Below are 18,060 nucleotides of genomic sequence, written 5' to 3'. Positions count from 1 at the left end.
ACCCGTCTCTGCTCCCTATCTAAGTTCACAACTTCACCTCTCCCTCTATCTGACCACCATCTACTCACTTTCTCATCCCTGTCCTCCTCACCTGTCACCCATGCCCAGTAACATGCGCACCCCTGCAGAAACTTCGCACACCTTGACACCCACACGCTCTCTGACTCTATCCTACCACTCCTACCACTAGCATCTATATCCTCATGATACAGGCACTGCCACTAGTTTCTACAATGCCACTCTTGCATCAGCCATCGACTCGGTGACCCCTGTCATGCATAGCAGAGTGCGACAAATCAATAGACAACCCTGGCGCAATAACATCACTAAAAAGCTCTGGCAAGTATCCAGAATTGCAGAATTGCAGAATTGCAACTTTGTAAGAAAATGCATTAGCAAGATGATTTCACTGCACTCAAACAAGCAACACTCGCATTCAAATCAGCTCTCTCACCTCTGCTAAACAGGTCTATTTTACATCCCTCGTATCTTCTTTATCCCATAACCCCAAACAGTTGTTCAACACTTTTAACTCCCTCCTCCGCCCACCACTGCCCCCTCCAAGTTCCCTAATCGTTGCCGAGGACTTTGACATGTACTTCAAAAATAAGATAGAATAAACAAGGCAAGTCTTTATTGTCAAACCACCACAACCACTTTGTATACCAGACCAATGCCCTAACCCCATAACTTCCCTCTCCAAAATCACTGAAGGGGAGATTGCTCATCTTCTCTCCAAATCACATCTCACCACTTGTGCGCTTGACTCCATCCCATCTCCTCCCCAACCTCACCACCACACTAATCCCATCCCTAACCCATCTCTTCAACCTTTCACTAACTTCTGGTACCTTCCCCTCTGCTTTCAAACATGCCACAATCACACCTATCCTCAAAAAGCCATCCATTGACCCAAGCGCTTTGTCCAGCTATTGCCCCATATCTTTGTTCCCATTTGCTTCCAAACTCCTTGAGCAGCATGTCCATGCTGAACTTTCCTATCACTTTGCATCTAACTCTCTCTTCGACAACCTACAATCTGGCTTCTGTCCCCACCATTCCACTGAGACTGCCCTGACCAAAATTACTAATGACTTACAGCCAAAGCTAACAGACAATTCTCTATACTCCTCCTTCTAGACCTGTCCTCTGCCTTTGACACAGTTGACCACTGCCTACTACTACATATCCTCTCTTCCTTTGGTGTCAAAGACCTTACTCTATCTTGGATCCCCTCATACCTTACTAACCTCATATTTAGCGTTTCCTACTCCCATACTACCTCTTCATCTCGGCTCCTATCTGTTGGTGTCCGTCCCTCAAGGTTCTGTCATAGGACCTTTACTCTTCTCAATCTGTACACTCGGCCTGGGACAACTCATAAGGTCCTATGGCTTCCAGTACCATCTATATGCTGATGACACTCTGATCTACCTCTCTGCTCTCCAGAATCCCAGAGTGTATATCAGCCATATTCTCCTTCTCCTCTCGCTTCCTCAAGATCAATGTGAACAAATCTGAACTAATTATCTTTCCTCCATCTCACATATCTTCCCTACCTGATCTATCAGAATAAATGAAGTCACACTTTCCCCTGTCCCCAAAATCCGCTGCCTTGGAGCAACCCTTGACTCTGCCCTGTCCTTCAAACCGCACAATCAAGCTCTCGCCACCTCCTGTCACCTCCAGCTCAAAAATATTTCCAGAATCCGTTATTTCCTCAACTCTCACTCTACCAAAATGCTTGTGCATGCCCTAATCATCTCCCGCCTCCACTACTGCAACATCCTCCTCTGTGGCCTACCTTCTAACACTCTTGCACCCCTCCAGTCCGTCCTTAACTCTGCTGCCTTAATTAATCTCTCCTCACTACAGTCCTGCTTCCCCTCTTTGCAAATCCCTTCCCTGGCTCCCAATTTCCCAGCATATCCAGTTTAAACTACTAACACTGACCTACAAAGCAATCCATAACCTTTCTCCTCCGTATATTTCCAAACTAATCTCTCAATATTTTCCATCATGTAATCTCCAGTCCTCCCAAGACCTCCTTCTCTCCTCCACGCTTATTCGCTCCTCAACCAATCGCCTCCAAGACTTCTCCTGAATATCCCCCATCCTCTGGAATTCTGTGCCCCAACACATCCAGTTATCCACCACATTTGGATCCTTCAAAAGAAACCTGAAAACCCACCTCTTCAAGAAAGCTTACAACTTGTAATGACAACACGGCCACCTCAACACCATCAGAGCTACTGCAACCCCCAACCTACTGTCTCCTTCCCCATAATCCTGTAGAATGTAAGCCCGCAAGGGCAGGGTCCTCTTTCCTCTGTACCAGTCTGTCATTGTTAGTTTGTTTACTGTAAGTGATATTTGTATTTTGATGTAACCCCTTCTCATGTACAACAACATGGAATTAATGTTGCTATATAAATAAGTAATAATAATAATAATAATATTTAAGATACAAAGCCGTCCATTCAGCAGCCGCGTACAGTAAAATTACAGCAGGACCCGACAGGATAGAATAGATGGATGACATACAGTATGTACATATAGATATATAGATGTCACTGACATATACAATTAGTACAGTGTGTGCAGTTTACTATGCATGTATTTAATTATTAAAAGATTATCTTTCTGAAAAAAAATGACGTGGGCTCCCGCACACAGCAGATGGAAAGTCGACAGCGGGGGGCAGATGTTTATAGCCTGGGAAGGGGGGCTATTACCCTTGGAGTCTCCCAGGCTATTAATATCAGCTCACAGCTGTATACTTAGCCTTTACTGGCTATTAAAATGGAGACCCCCGAAAAAAATTATGTAGGGTTCCCCTATAATTAATCATCAGCAAAAGCTAGGCAGACAGCTGCGGGCTCTTATTAGTACCCTAGGAAGAGGTCATGGATATTGGCCACTCCCCCAAGACTAAAAACATCAGCTCTCAACCCCCCCAGAAAAAGGTGCATGTATAAGATGTGCCAATTCTGGCACTTAGCCTCGCTCTTCCCACTCTCCCTGTAGTGGTGGCAAGTGGGGTGATAATTGAGGGGGTTGATGTCACCTTTGTATTGTCAGGTAACATCAAGCCCAGAGGTTAGTAATGGAGAGGCGTCTTTAAAACACACAATCAGAATAAAGTCCTTTAATTGAAAGAATGATAAAGACTCCTTTAATAAATCTAAATCAAACCATACTTGCTGCATCGCTCATTCCAGTGAAGCCATTGTCTCCTGCAAGAGAATTAAAATAACATGCTGCACAGACATGGCGTGATACAACCACAACAAGTACTGCATCCTTAGCCACATCTCTGGCTGTGGCCAGCAGCGTTCGCGGGTCTGAAGTTCACAGGTGCGGCAAGGGTTGTCTAGCCTGGGCCTTTTTTGAGACAGCATAGGATGATCCAACTCACGTTACCTGCCAAATTTGCAAACAATTACACAGTAGAGAAAAAAATTGCAATAATTTGACTACTACATGCATGAATCGGCACATGAGCAATCAACATGTGTTAGTTTGGGAATCTCACGGTGCTAAAATGCACACTAGCGCGCCTCGACAACTTCCGTCAGTCCCATAAACTGCATCTGCTGCTTCTTCCTTTTCTGTCACCATGGCAAGTGTTCTCACACAGGTCTTCGGACGCAGATCATCCACTAGTTTACTCTCTACAGTCAGGGTGTGTGAGAGCCTGACAGTTACAGAAGTGGAGATGCCTCCTGATTTTCTAAGCACAGCAGCCAACCCTCGGTCCTGCAGTTGTGGTCATGTAAAAGAATGTTTCCTCCTACACATGCTAAAGCTAAGAGCTTGAACTCCACCATCTCCAATCTGTTGACCACAGAAATGCTGCTTTTCCGCCTGGTGGATACAGATAGTTTCAAAAAGCTAATGGCCATCGCAGTCCCGCAGTACCAGTTGCCCAGTCGCCAAAACTTCTCTAAGAAAGCTGTGCCTGTGCTATACCAGCATATCACAGACACTTGTTCCATGAAAATAATCTATGCCAGGGTGCATTTCACCACTGACACCTCGATAAGTAAACATAGCCAGGGGAGCTACATCTCACTGACTGGTCACTGGGTAACTGGTGTCTGTGGGGTAAGCAGGCAAGGAGCTGTTCCACAAGTCTTGGAATCCTCAAGGCTTGCAAGAGAAACCTCTGTATCTAACAGTTTCTCCACTGCTTCTGCCTCCTCCACCTCCTTCAGGGCCTCCACCTTCACCCTCAAAGTCAAATGAGACATGAATTCTAACAGTGCTGAGATAATCCCTCTCACCTTCCTACTGCACAGCCAGGGTTTTCTGCAATCAGGGAGTGTTTAAATTAATATGCCCTGGAAATCGCAGTCACACAGCTCAAGAGTTATGGACAACTATCCACGCTGAGTTAGAGCAATGGCTGTCTCCACTTTAAACTGGAGCCAGTGAAGGCCTTCTACCATAATGGTGTGAAAATGGTTGCGGCCCTACACCATGGCAATCTCATCCATGTGCCTTGCATGGCTCACGTCCTCAATCTGGTGTTCTAGCAATGTGTGCTCACTCCTACCGTTTGCAACCCACAGGTCACTTCCATCGCTACAGTGGTCTTTCGGCCTACCAGGTATCTAGTAATTATGCGATGTGCCAGCATGGTGAAATTCCACTTTGCACATGTTGCAGTGACTGAGGCAGCAGCAATGAGCCCTGTTGCAGTATTTCCTTTTGCATAGCCTGGGCCAACGCAGTACAGATGAGGTGCAAATCATGGTATCCAGAGTGAACACATGAAAAACCTCTGCACCCTTCTGTACAGTTTTGAAATGGCTATTAAGATGGTTAGTGCTGACAATGCCCTCTCAGGCTCACTATTCCGGTCATGTACATGCTGGAGCACACTTTGAATAGTCTGCATGAGGAGGTGATGGTCAGAGATGAAGTAGAGGAGGATGCGGAAGAGATAACAATATCTCAAAGTTCTGGACTATCATTGCAGAAGCAGGTGCCATGGGAGGGTGGATTACAGCGACTGAGGGGCACTCATAGTACCAGACAAACTGTTAGTGAAGGTGCAGTAGCTGAAAACCAAATGGAGTAGGAAGAGGCGATGGGCACACAAGAATAATGAGATGAAGAAGATAATGATTCTTTCTGTTGTCCATGGTTGGCGGGAGGGGACACTCTCATTTTTCATATTTCTAGTGCAGTAATGCAGTTCAATTTTCATGCTTCATGTTTGCATGTTTCAGCGCTGCAGTGTGCTGCCTTATTTGCTTGACTATATAAGAGTTGGTGACTCTAGGTTCAGCACCTGTTCACACTTAGTCTATGTTTGGATGTGACGGTCAGTTTTTTCAAATGTATTATTTAGCCTTCTGACCGAGCACTCCGCCTCCTAGCCACAGGTGTTTTAATTGCAGCAGGTCCATTACCCCTGCACAGAGATAGAGAATGTTAGTCTAAGAAGAGGTTTTCATAGGTACCCATTCACATGGAGACGTTTATTCTCAGCGAGGAAAGGAAAGCGTAGGACCTGGTATAAGAGAGATGCCGTAAAGTGGCTACCAGGTACACATAAAATTGGCCATTTTTATGTGCTAAACGCTCTCATTTTTCATATTTCTAGTGCAGTAATGCAGTTCAATTTTCGTGTTTCATGTTTGCATGTTTCAGCGCTGCAGTGTGCTGCCTTATTTGCTTGGTTTTATACACTGGGCCTGAGTTTTGGTTCAGTCTCCAAAAAAAAAAGTGAGATTCAAATTCTCACAAAATGGATATACTTCAGTCCTGTTAGTTTGTCGTATATCAGCTAGCCACTTTCTGCCACTTACATTGCATTGTTTTATACACTGGGCCTGAGTTTTGGTTCAGTCTCCAAAAAAAAAAAGTGAGATTCAAATTCTCACAAAGTGGATATACTTCAGTTCTGCTAGTTTGTCGTATATCAGCCAGCCACTTTCTGCCACTTACATTAAGTTGTTTTATCCACTGGGCCTGAGTTTTGGTTCAGTCTCCAAAAAAAAAGGGAGATTCAAATTCTCACAAAGTGGATATACTTCAGTCCTGTTAGTTTGTCGTATATCAGCCAGCCACTTTCTGCCACTTACATTGAGTTGTTTTATCCACTGGGCCTGAGTTTTGGTTCAGTCTCCAAAAAAAAAGTGAGATTCAAATTTTCACAAAGTGGATATACTTCAGTCCTTTTAGTTTGTTGTATATCAGCCAGCCACTTTCTGCCACTTACATTGTGTTGTTTTATGCACAGGGCCTGAGTTTTGGTTCAGTCTCCCACAAAAAAAGGAGATTTAAATTCTCAACAAGTTTATATACACCTTCTACCTTGTTTTACAGTACCATATAACGGTTGATATTTTGGTTTGATTTTCCAAAAAATGACGAAGTCTGGTGGAAGTGCCCGTGGGCGGTGGTTGCCAGCTGGTACTGCTGCTGGTGGTGGTGGTGCATCTGGTGGTAGTGGCAAAAGCACAATAGCACCTAAGGCTGGAGGTTTTGAGTGAGCATCATCATCTGGCTACTCGAAGGTGCCCTTATCTGGGAGTAGGAAAACAGCTTTTAAAGCCGGAGCAGCAGGTAAAAGTTTTGTCTTTCCTTGCTGACTCAGCCTCTAGCTCTTTCGCCCCCTCTTCAGAAAGTTCCAAATATAAAAGCAGCGAGTTGTCAGTGGATGCTCCCGGCCAGGAAAAAGACATTTCCTTGTGTCATTCACCCAAACCAAAAGTGAAGGATGCATCAGGCGACTCTGCAGGTTACTCCATGGAGCTCTTTACACATACTGTGCCTGGGTTAGAAAGGGAAATTGTTAACTGCCCATTACAAGATGAATCGGACATGGAGTGCACTGATGCACAGCCACAGCTAGATTATTATGCTGTTCCATTGACTCAGATCACTACATTGCCCTCGCAGTGTACTGAGCCAGAATCTGACCCTGATGAGACTATGGTGCCACGTCCCGAACGCTATAGCACCTTACACGGTGACACAAAGGAAGGTGCACATGACATTGAAGAGAAGGTGATAGATGACCCAGTTGTTGACCCAGATTGGCAGCCATTGGGGGAAGAGGGTGCCGCTGCCAGTAGCTCAGAAGCGGAGGAGGATGATCCGCAGCAGCCATCTACATCGCAACAGCTGTCATCTGGCAGGCCCGTATCAGGCCAAAAAAGTTTGTCAAAAACAAAAACAGTTTTAGGACAGCATGGCCATCCGGTGAAAGTAGCACAGCGTGCCATGCCTGAAAAGGTATCCCATAGTAGGAAGAGTGTAGTGTGGCAATTTTTTAACCAAGATCCGAATGATGAGTCAAAAGTTATCTGTAAGAAATGTTCAAAGACCTTTAGCAGAGGGAAGAATCTTAAAAATTTAAATACAACGTGCATGCTTAGACATTTAACCAGCATGCACTTGCAAGCCTTGACTAACTACCAAACGTCCCATACCGTTGGTGCACCTGCTCAGAATGAAGGTAGTCAGCAACGCTACATTGCTTCCCTCACTGTAAGCCAACCGGTTAGGACACCACCAGCAGCAAATGTGGAGGTATCGTCGCAAGGCCAAAGCAGTCAGGGAATCACAAGGTTATTGGTAGGAAACACTGTATGTAGGCCAACATCAAGAATACCATCACCAACCATCTCTCAATCCGCCATGTCCACCACCACCCCCGCTAGTTCCACCATATGCAGCTCTCCAGTCCAGCTCACCCTACAAGAGACTCTCGTTAGGAAAAGAAAGTACTCATCCTCTCATCCGCGTACACAGGGTTTGAACGCCCACATTGCTATACTAATCTCGTTAGAGATGATGCCCTACCGGTTGGTTGAAAGCGAAGCTTTCAAAGACCTGATGGCCTACGCAGTACCACGCTATGACCTACCCAGTCGGCACTTCTTTGCGAGAAAAGCCATCCCAGCCCTCCACCAGCATGTCAAAGACCGCATTGTCCAGGCACTGAGGCAATCAGTCAGTGGAAAGGTGCACCTCACAGCAAATGCATGGACCAGTAGGCATGGCCAGGGACGTTACGTGTCCATCACGGCGCACTGGGTTAATGTGGTAGATGAAGGGTCCACAGGGGACTGCCATAGTGGGACAGTTCTGCCTAGCCCACGGTCTAGGAAACAGTTGGCTGTAGGCGTTCGCCACCCCTCCTCCTCCTCCACCAGAAACAAAAGCTCATCCAGAGAGCGCAGTCACACGACCACTCCATCCGCAGCTGCCAGTGTTGCACACGAGGTGTCCCATTATCGAACAACTAGTGGTAAGCGTCAGCAGGCTGTGTTACAAATGAAGTGTTTGGGCGACAACAGACACACCGCAGAAATACTGGCCGAGTACTTGCAGCAACAAACTCAGTTATGGCTGGGCAGTGTACATCTTGAGGCAGGCAAGGTAGTCAGTGATAATGGAAGGAATTTTATGGCTGCCATAGCCCTTTCAGAACTGAAACACATACCTTGCCTGGCTCACACCTTGAACCTGGTGGTGCAGTGCTTTCTCAAAAATTATCCATAGTTACCAGCCCTGCTCCTGAAGGTGCAAAGACTTTGCTCGCACATCCGCCGGTTGCCCATACACTCCAGCCATATGCAGAACCATCAGCGATCGCTGAATCTTCCCCAGCACCGCCTAATAATCGACGTTGCAACAAGGTGGAACTCCACACTGCACATGCTTCAAAGGCTGTGCGAACAGAGGCATGCTGTAATTTATTTGTGGGAGGATACACATACACGGGCAGGCACTTGGATGGGAGACATGGAGTTGTCTGGTGTGCAGTGGTCAAAGTTACAAGACCTGTGTCAAGTCCTTCAGTGTTTTGAGGAATGCACATGGCTGGTAAGTGCAGACAACTCCATCATAAGCATGAGCATCCCACTAATGCGTCTGCTGATTCAAAGTTTGATGCACATTAAGGAGCAGGCGTCTGCAGCCGAGGAGGAGGGAAGCCTTGATGACAGTCAGCCATTGTCTGCTCAGGGAACTCTCCTGGACGAGGTGGCGGACGAAGAGGAAGAGGAGGAGGAGGAGGATGATGGGGATGAATATTTATGGGAGGAGGATGCTTCTCAGGGGGCAATAGAAACTGGTGGTGTTGCAAGGTCAGGTACAGGGTTTTTGCGGGAGACAAGTGATGTTGATTTGCAAGAAAGTACTCCTCAACCCAGCACAGGCAGTGAATTGACACCTGGAACATTGGCCCACATGGCTGAGTATGCCTTGCGTATCCTGAAAAGGGACCCCGCATTATCAAAATGATGACCGATGACGATTACTGGTTGGCCTGCCTCCTGGATCCACGATATAAAGGAAAATTACAAAATATCATGCCACATGAGAACCTTGAGCAAATATTGGCTACCAAACAAGCAACTCTTGTAGACCGTTTGGTTCAGGCATTCCCAGCACACAGCGGCGGTGATGGTTCTCACACGAGCCGTAGCGGGCAACATGGCAGAGGTGTTAGAGGTGCACAAATCCGAAGTGGCGTTGGACAGAGGGGTTTTATGACCAAGTTGTGGAGTGATTTCGCAATGACCGCTGACACGACAGGTACTGCTGCATCGATTCAAAGTGACAGGAGACAGCATTTGTCCAGTATGGTTATGAACTACTTTTCCTCCCTTATCAATGTTCTCCCTCACAGGTCATTCCCCTTTGATTACTGGGCATCTAAAATAGACACCTGGCCTGAATTGGCAGAATATGTATTACAGGAGCTCGCTTGCCCTGCTGCTAGTGTGCTATCAGAAAGAATCTTCAGTGCTGCTGATTCAATACTGACCGAAAAAAGGATACGTCTGGCTACCCAAAATGTTGATGATCTAACCTTCATTAAAATGAACCAGTCATGGATTTCAAATTATTTTGCCCCACCTTCCCCTGCTGACAAATAGCTTGCCTGAAAAATGTCCTGCTTTTGGCCTCCTCTTACTGACTTCTCCAATTCCTCCATTTGCAGCTGCTGAATGTCTACCATAGGCCATTTTTATACCTCCCTAAATGTGCTGACTCCCCCCACAGGGCCGTGGTCACCACCTGGCACAACGTACGAGTACCGTTTGCCTGGACTGGTGGGTGGGCCCACTCTTGGGCGACGGCACTGGCACAGGGTCCCTCAGAGTACAATGAAGTGTCTCTGACAGTGGTGGTGCACAACCAACGTCAGACACACTGTCGTAATTTGAGGGGCCCTGTGCCAGTACCGCCGCCCACGAGAGAGTGTTCCCCCTAGCTCAAACAGTGCTCTACCACTTGCAATACTTACCTCTCCCTGCTCCACCACTGTGTAGTCTGTGCTGTTAAATCCTTCAATGGCACTGCTGGATCGCCCCCACATTAATGGCAATGGGGTACTCGGTACCGGGTCCTATGGTTCGGGGGAATGTCACGGTGGCCTGACCCAGCCCGTGGCCCTTTTGACGGACGCCCAATTAAGAAGGATGAAGTTTGTCTAGTGTTCGTGACGCTACCTGTGGTGTTCGGTCAGGGTGACCGACGCTGCTTAGGGGTCCGCTTGGGTGATGGAGTGGCAGCTAGATGGTATACCTTCCCACAGGTGAAGTATGTCCCCAGGGCTTCCCAGATGTGTAGGTGGTGATGGTGGACGATGTAAGGCGCAATGAATAACAAGGACACAAAGGTTGCAGTCTCTTTACTTTTACTGAAGGCTTCAGTGTCCACAGTCCAGAGTACAGATCACAGGGCAGGCAGAGTCCGGACGGTCTGAAGGCAAATCCAGAGCTCTCTTATCCAGGTGGAAATCAGTAGCCTTCCTACTAGCGCCTGTGTGTTGTAGTACTTCCCTGCTGAGCACCACGGGATAGTCCTCACAACTTTTGTAGATGTTTCTGATGTTGTCTCTCTCTCTGTCCCCCAGATGGTATGGATAGGACAACCTGTATGACTGGGATAGCCTGGGGCTTGTTGTAGGGACCCTAGAGATGCCCCGACCCCCACAATTTGCCACCGTGTCTTCTTAGGTATTAAGGTCGGGCAGCCAACTTGGAATTGACTGTCCCGCCGGTCTCTGAAGTAAAGCGTAGAGTCTATTACTCCCTCGGTGTTCCGGCCACCGGCTACGTGCCTCAGAAGGAGGCTGCCGATCTCGGGGCAGAACTCCTCCCAGTGTGTTCTCCTTGTGCTGTGTCTTCGTTTCTCACTCTCTACAATACACCTCTCTTCGTGTCCTTTCTTAGGATACTGCTGCATGTGGGGCAGGCGCAGCTCCGTAGCTTTCTGTCTCGTGCTAGGCCTCTGTCAGGATCCCACCCCTGACAGGGACCCTCTGTCTGCAGCTCAGATGTTCCTCCTTTCCTCCTGTCTGCCTGACAGGTGTTGCCTGGGCAAAGCCCAGCCATCTTCTCCCTAACTTTCTATCCAGCCCACCAGTTTTACCCTTCTGTGAGGAGTGCCCTACTAGATAGGAGCATGGCTCCCCCTGGTGGATTGGAGTGTGAAATGTGTTGTGATGCCGTGATACCTGTACAGATGAACTCCTTTAGTGCCATCAGACGTAATATCACTCCCCCTGGTGGAAGAATGACATTACTGCAGCAACCAGGACTCTGGGGCGCTGCACGGCCAATACAAATTTGTTGAAATGATAGATGATAGTTAAAATATACAGGGGCCCTGGCCTCCATTTAGACCAGCTAATACTTTGCGCCTACTACCACTGTCTGCTACTCAGCAGAGGAGCCCACCCCTGTACCTAGCTATGCCACCTGTTTATTTATGAACAATTTTTGGCAGACATTTAGCCCACTTTATTATTTGGGCCTACTAACTGTGTCTGCCACTCATTACAGTTTTCCTCCACTGAACAAAGCAATGCTGCCTGTTTATTCCTGTTACCACATTTGAACTGCATTTAGCCCACTTTATTATTTGGGCCTACTAACTGTGTCTGCAACTCATTACAGTTTTCCTCCACTGAACAAAGCAATGCCGCCTGTTTAGTCCAGTTACCACATTTGAACTGCATTTAGCCCACTTTATTATTTGGGCCTACTAACTGTGTCTGCCACTCATTACAGTTTTCCTCCACTGAACAAAGCAATGCCGCCTGTTTAGTCTTGTTACCACATTTGAACTGCATTTAGCCCACTCTATTATTTGGGCCTACTAACTGTGTTTCCTCCTCATCCTGCCCATTGCCAAGCCACTGCTAGATGAGTCTGCTGGTACTTTGACCCAGACCACTCCATTCCCCTTGCACTCTACACAGCCAGAATCTGACCCTGGTGAACGTCAGGTTCCCCTTCATACTATACCACCTTACATGGGGACAAAGAAGAAGGTGCAGATGAAAGTGCAGGTTCCTTCATCAGGTGGGGGGGCATACTCGTTGGCGACGTCACTCGCACAGGGCCCCTCATAGTATGCAAAAGTGTCTCTGCCAGTGGGAGGCGCCACCCGCCGCCAAACACACCACCGTACTATGAGGGGCCCTGTGCCAGTGACGTCGCCAACGAGTATGCCCCCCACCTGATGAAGGAACCTGCACTTTCTTCTGCACCTTCCTACGAACGAGTGGGCCCCCCCTTGCTTGCTCAGGATCACAGCACTTGCAAAGTTGAAATACTTACCTCTCCCTGCTCCACCGCCGTGACGTATTCCGTGTTTCCTGGGCCCTGAGCCCACGAAAATCTTGAGCCAGCCCTTCCCCCCCACAACTTTAGCCAAATAACTCCCAGTTTTCAATGCCTAACTATTATTATGAAGCAAATTAAGATTGACAATCTTAAGTAATAAGAATTGATGTTTTTGGCATTAAAATGGGCACTGTAGGTGTTTTCCTGTCCTCCACTCACTGCCGACTTTGATTCCCCATTGGCTTGCATTGGGTTTCGTGTTTCAGTCAGCCCCCGACTTTTCGCAATAATCGTCCGATTTCACCCGACCCGACTTTTGACAAAGTCGGGTTTCGCGAAACCCGACTCGATCCGAAAAAAGTAAAAGTCGCTCAACTTTATCTGCAACATGATGCCCGTATTCTTTGGGTTAGAAATAGTGCTGACTACTGGGTGTTCACTCTGTTAGATCCATGGTACAAGAGAAAATTTTGTCAGATGCTTCCACCCTGGAAAGGGATGTGTGCATGCTGGAGTATCGAAACTAGCTTGTAGAAAATATTAAGAGTGGTTTTCCCTAAGACAGCAGTGAGTCACATAATGTACATCGTAGTTATAGTCTTCCAACCCCGGGAACATCATGTTGTCAACACAAAAACAGAAGCAGAAGCAGAAGTGCAAGTAGAAGTAGCAATTTCTGAAATCGTTTCACACATGTTTTAGACAAGCCCATGCACCAGCAGAATGACTTGAGAGGATGGTGCAGGAGTATCTCAAGCTCAATATCAATGCCATCAGGAGGGGGGTTGGACCTTTTTGCATTTTGATTTTCAAAAATAGAAGTGACCTGAGCTTGCCTGTAATGCCTTGGAGGTTTTGTTATGCCTGGCAGCCAACGTTCTCTCTGCATGTGTCTTCAGCTCTGCTGGTGGTGTCCTGACGTATTAGCGCATTCAGTTGTCCCTTGAAAGTATAGACCACTTACTTTCAGCAAGATGAACAAGTCATGGATCTCTAATGACTTTGTCACCCCACCATAGGTGATGATGTAGTTTTCAGTGTGCTGCATTGATCTCATGTTATTGCAGTCTGTGACACCTTTCTATTTTTGACAACCAGCAGGCTGCAACCATCAGCTGTCAGCTTTATCATGGCTTTTTATCAAGAATAGAAGGATCCTCATGCTGTTTTTTTAAATTATTTCAATAATTTTAAAATATGACATGACCTCACCCCATTTTTGACAAGCAGCCAAGCTGAAGATGAAAGCTGAGGGCTGGTATTCTCAGGCTGGTAAGAGGTCATGGATATTGCCTCCCCCAGCTTAAAAATAGCATCCCGCAGCCATCCCGGAAAATGTGCATCCATTAGATGCCCCAATTGTGGCTCTTTGCCAGGCTCTTCCCACTTGCCCTTTTGCAGTGGCAATATCCATGGCCTCTTACCAGCCTGAGAATACTAGCCCCCAGCTGTCAGCTTTAGCTTGGCTGATTATCAAAAAATGTAGGGAACCAACATGGTTTTTTAAATTATTAACTTAAATCATTTTAAAAAACAGCGTGGGACCCTTCTATTCTTCATAACCTGCCCGTAGCTGTCAGTTTTGCCTGGCTAGTTATCAAAAATGCAGGGGAACCCAAATCAATTATTTTTAAATTATTCATTTACAGATCAATTGATGGGTCAATTATTGCCACTTTTCCTGGTGTCTGCCATTAATTTTTGCAGTTTTTGCAGCTTTTGGGACCCTCTAAATGTGTTGTCTGTGTTTAGTTTTCCCTCCCATTGAATTGAATGGTGTTCAGCTACTTTATATACTGTGATTATGGTCGTTGAATATCAAGAAGTTCAGCGAACATAGCCTAACCGAATCTTAAAAGGTTTGCTCAGCTCTAGCGCTAACTACTTCGCTCTAATGCTATCCTATTCATCCTATGCTCTATTAACTGTGGAACAACCACTTTCATCATTTCCCCATTTCTTTCAGTGATCTGTTACAGGACAAACAAGGAAAAGTGCAATCAGCTCTTCAACATGTTGTGAAATGTGACCTCAAGAAAGAAGATATGATGGATCCGATCGTCTTACCACAAGCGGATTCTATCATCTGTGTTTTGCTTCTAGATGTTATAAGCAAAGATCAGGATGATTACATAAAATATCTCAGGAAGTTCTCAAAGTTGTTGAAACATGGAGGACATATTAATGTAATGCCACCAATCAAAGTAAATGTATTATTAGCAAGGTAGGGCTGTAGTTAAATATAATAAAATATAACTTTTAATTATTCTATTAAAAAGAGCCTAACAGACTCATAAAACGACATGAAAAACAACATACATATATATACTAGCTGATGCTATCAGTGAGCTATGCAAAACGCTCCAACACAGCACGGTGATTAATACTAACACCTTATTTTGATAAAGACTAGCAATATGCAAGAGGTATCTTCTCTTATATACCCTCTATGTAGTAAACTTTGTCACAAAACAAATCCAATCAAAGGGAGTAATCATTGACTGCTACTGATAATAAGAACAATCTCACCCAAGATGGAAGTTGCTTCACAGGATATTGTGGTCTGAGAATCCATGCATATAAGGTGGCACTCTGCGTGCCCGTTCCAAACCTCACTCATGTGGATTTCATCCCGCCAAATATTTATTCCTCCCTCATTCCAAATTTCTCCCAATTTATATGCATGGATTCTCAGACCACAATATCCTGTGAAGCAACTTCCATCTTGGGTGAGATTGTTCTTATTATCAGTAGCAGTCAATGATTACTCCCTTTGATTGGATTTGTTTTGTGACAAAGTTTACTACAATAGAGGGTATATAAGAGAAGATACCTCTTGCATATTGCTAGTCTTTATCAAAATAAGGTGTTAGTATTAATCACCGTGCTGTGTTGGAGCGTTTTGCATAGCTCACTGATAGCATCAGCTAGTATATATATGTACGTTGTTTTGTTTTTCATGTCGTTTTATGAGTCTGTTGGGCTCTTTTTAATAGAAACCTGGAGGACACATTATATTAATTGGTTGTTTACATATTACATATTACACAGTCGGAAAACACAAGTTCCATGCTTTCAATTATGATGAGAATTTTGCCAGGAAAGCTTTACTGTAGTTGGAGAAAGGTTTATCATTGACCGCTGTAAGGTTAAAAAGAGAACGGATGTGAATCTCCACACTGATTATAAAGCTGCATTATTCATTGCAGCTCACAAACAGTAGTGGGTCTGAGATGACACATGATCATTCTCCATGTCAGGTGTTATATGTAAAGCTTAAACACTATCAATATTCTTCTTGAGCCTTTGTAACTAAATGGATGAACGCTCTGGAGGAAGATTGATCTTTTACAAGCCTAGTCGGGTCCATGTCCACCAGTGTCTTCTCCACCATCATCTTGATGATATGACACCATCAGGTTCTCCTCTATGTCTTGTTCCTTCTATTCTTCCGACCAGGATGTCCTTCTCCTTTGATTGTTCTCTTCGTATGATGTGTCCAAAATAAGAAAATCATGCTTGGTGATCCTTGCTTTGAGGGACATGTCTGGCTTGATTTGTTCCGAAATTGATTTATTTGTTCTTCTTGTCATCATAGGTATTGATAAATTCTTCTCCAGAATCACAATTTGAAAGTATCAATTGAGGTGTAAAAAAATATAATTATTAATTCTTTATTATAAAACGTGTTGTGCATCATATATCCCAGGGAAAATATTATTTAGGGGGCGGGGCAAAAGACTGATGATGAACATTCATTCATACTCATATCTTTCATGGAGCGGTTGTATCTTTGATATTATAAGTGCACAGAATAAATCAATTATAAGACGACAGATCTCCAATTTACCTATTTGTGTTCTTTACTAAGACAAAAATTGTCGCATTTACTTTACATTTTGCAAAAATTGATTTATGAGCAATGATCATGTTGATTGTGATGTAGCACATGTTAAATGCAAGCAGTAACATGAAACAGATCAAATCAAATAACTCCTGCTTACCAGGAAAACATGCTGGATCATTAATTTGAAAACTTGATGCCCCTAGGAAATGATTTCTAGAATATGTTTCATTATTAATAACCATTGTACATGGATACATTAATTTGTTCTTTTATCTATTTCCTATTGTTTTTAGAAATTACTCAAACAAATGAGGTCTCTGATATAGAGGGGTTATATTTAATCTATCCGAGTGTACCCACCGATCTGTCTGTACCAGTGGTATTCTTTTCAATTATTACCTTTTACAAACGTTCTCAATAAAATGTATATACAGGGTGGGCCATTTATATGGATATACCTAAATAAAATGGGAATGGTTGCTGAGATCAACTTTCTGTTTGTGGCAGATTAGTATATGGGAGAGAGAGAGAGAGAGAGAGAGAAAAAAAAAACTTTGCAAGATGGGTGGTGAGTGACATGGTGGCCATTTTGAAGTTGGCCATTTTGGATCCAGCTTTATATTTTTCAATTGGAAAAGGGTCATATGATTGATCAAACTTATTGAGAATTTCACAAGAAAAACAGTGGTATGCTTGGTTTTAACGTAATTTTATTCTTTCAGGAGTTATTTACAAGTTTATAACCACTTACACTCACCGGCCACTTTATTAGGTACACCATGCTAGTAACGGGTTGGACCCCCTTTTGCCTTCAGAACTGCCTCAATTCTTCGTGGCATAGATTCAACAAGGTGCTGGAAGCATTCCTCAGAGATTTTGGTCCATATTGACATGATGGCATCACACAGTTGCCGCAGATTTGTCGGCTGCACATCCCAAAGATGCTCCATACAAGGCAGGATGGATCCATGCTTTCATGTTGTTTACGCCAAATTCTGACCCTACCATCCGAATGTCGCAGCAGAAATCGAGACTCATCAGACCAAGCAACGTTTTTCCAATCTTCTACTGTCCAATTTCGATGAGCTTGTACAAATTGTAGCCTCAGTTTCCTGTTCTTAGCTGAAAGGAGTGGTACCCGGTGTGGTCTTCTGCTGCTGTAGCCCATCTGCCTCAAAGTTCGACGCACTGTGCGTTCAGAGATGCTCTTAGGCCTACCTTGGTTGTAACGGGTGGCGATTTGAGTCACTGTTGCCTTTCTATCAGCTCGAACCAGTCTGCCCATTCTCCTCTGACCTCTGGCATCAACAAGGCATTTCCGCCCACAGAACTGCCGCTCACTGGATTTTTTTTCTTTTTCGGACCATTCTCTGTAAACCCTAGAGATGGTTGTGCGTGAAAATCCCAGTAGATCAGCAGTTTCTGAAATACTCAGACCAGCCCTTCTGGCACCAACAACCATGCCACGTTCAAAGGCACTCAAATCACCTTTCTTCCCCATACTGATGCTCGGTTTGAACTGCAGGAGATTGTCTTGACCATGTCTACATGCCTAAATGCACTGAGTTGCCGCCATGTGATTGGCTGATTAGAAATTAAGTGTTAAAA

General features: G+C 45.1%; 1 long non-coding RNA gene across 2 annotated transcripts in view; it reads left to right on the top strand.

Moving 5' to 3' along the window:
* The window catches only part of LOC143764296 (uncharacterized), a 44,982-nt gene that overhangs the window by 25,425 nt on the left and 1,497 nt on the right, over nt 1–18,060 (top strand). The window contains exon 3 of one of the 2 annotated variants that reach the window (XR_013213146.1): nt 14,572–14,829. This is a non-coding gene — a long non-coding RNA (uncharacterized LOC143764296). The remainder of the gene's footprint in view (nt 1–14,571; nt 14,830–18,060) is intronic. The other variant, XR_013213147.1, reaches the window with a different exon arrangement.

The sequence above is a fragment of the Ranitomeya variabilis genome, chromosome 4 (genome assembly GCF_051348905.1).
Source record: "Ranitomeya variabilis isolate aRanVar5 chromosome 4, aRanVar5.hap1, whole genome shotgun sequence".
In the NCBI taxonomy this organism is placed as follows: Eukaryota; Metazoa; Chordata; class Amphibia; order Anura; family Dendrobatidae; genus Ranitomeya; species Ranitomeya variabilis.
The sequence above is the reverse complement of the archived record's forward strand: the minus strand, read 5'-3'. Positions and strand labels throughout refer to the sequence as shown.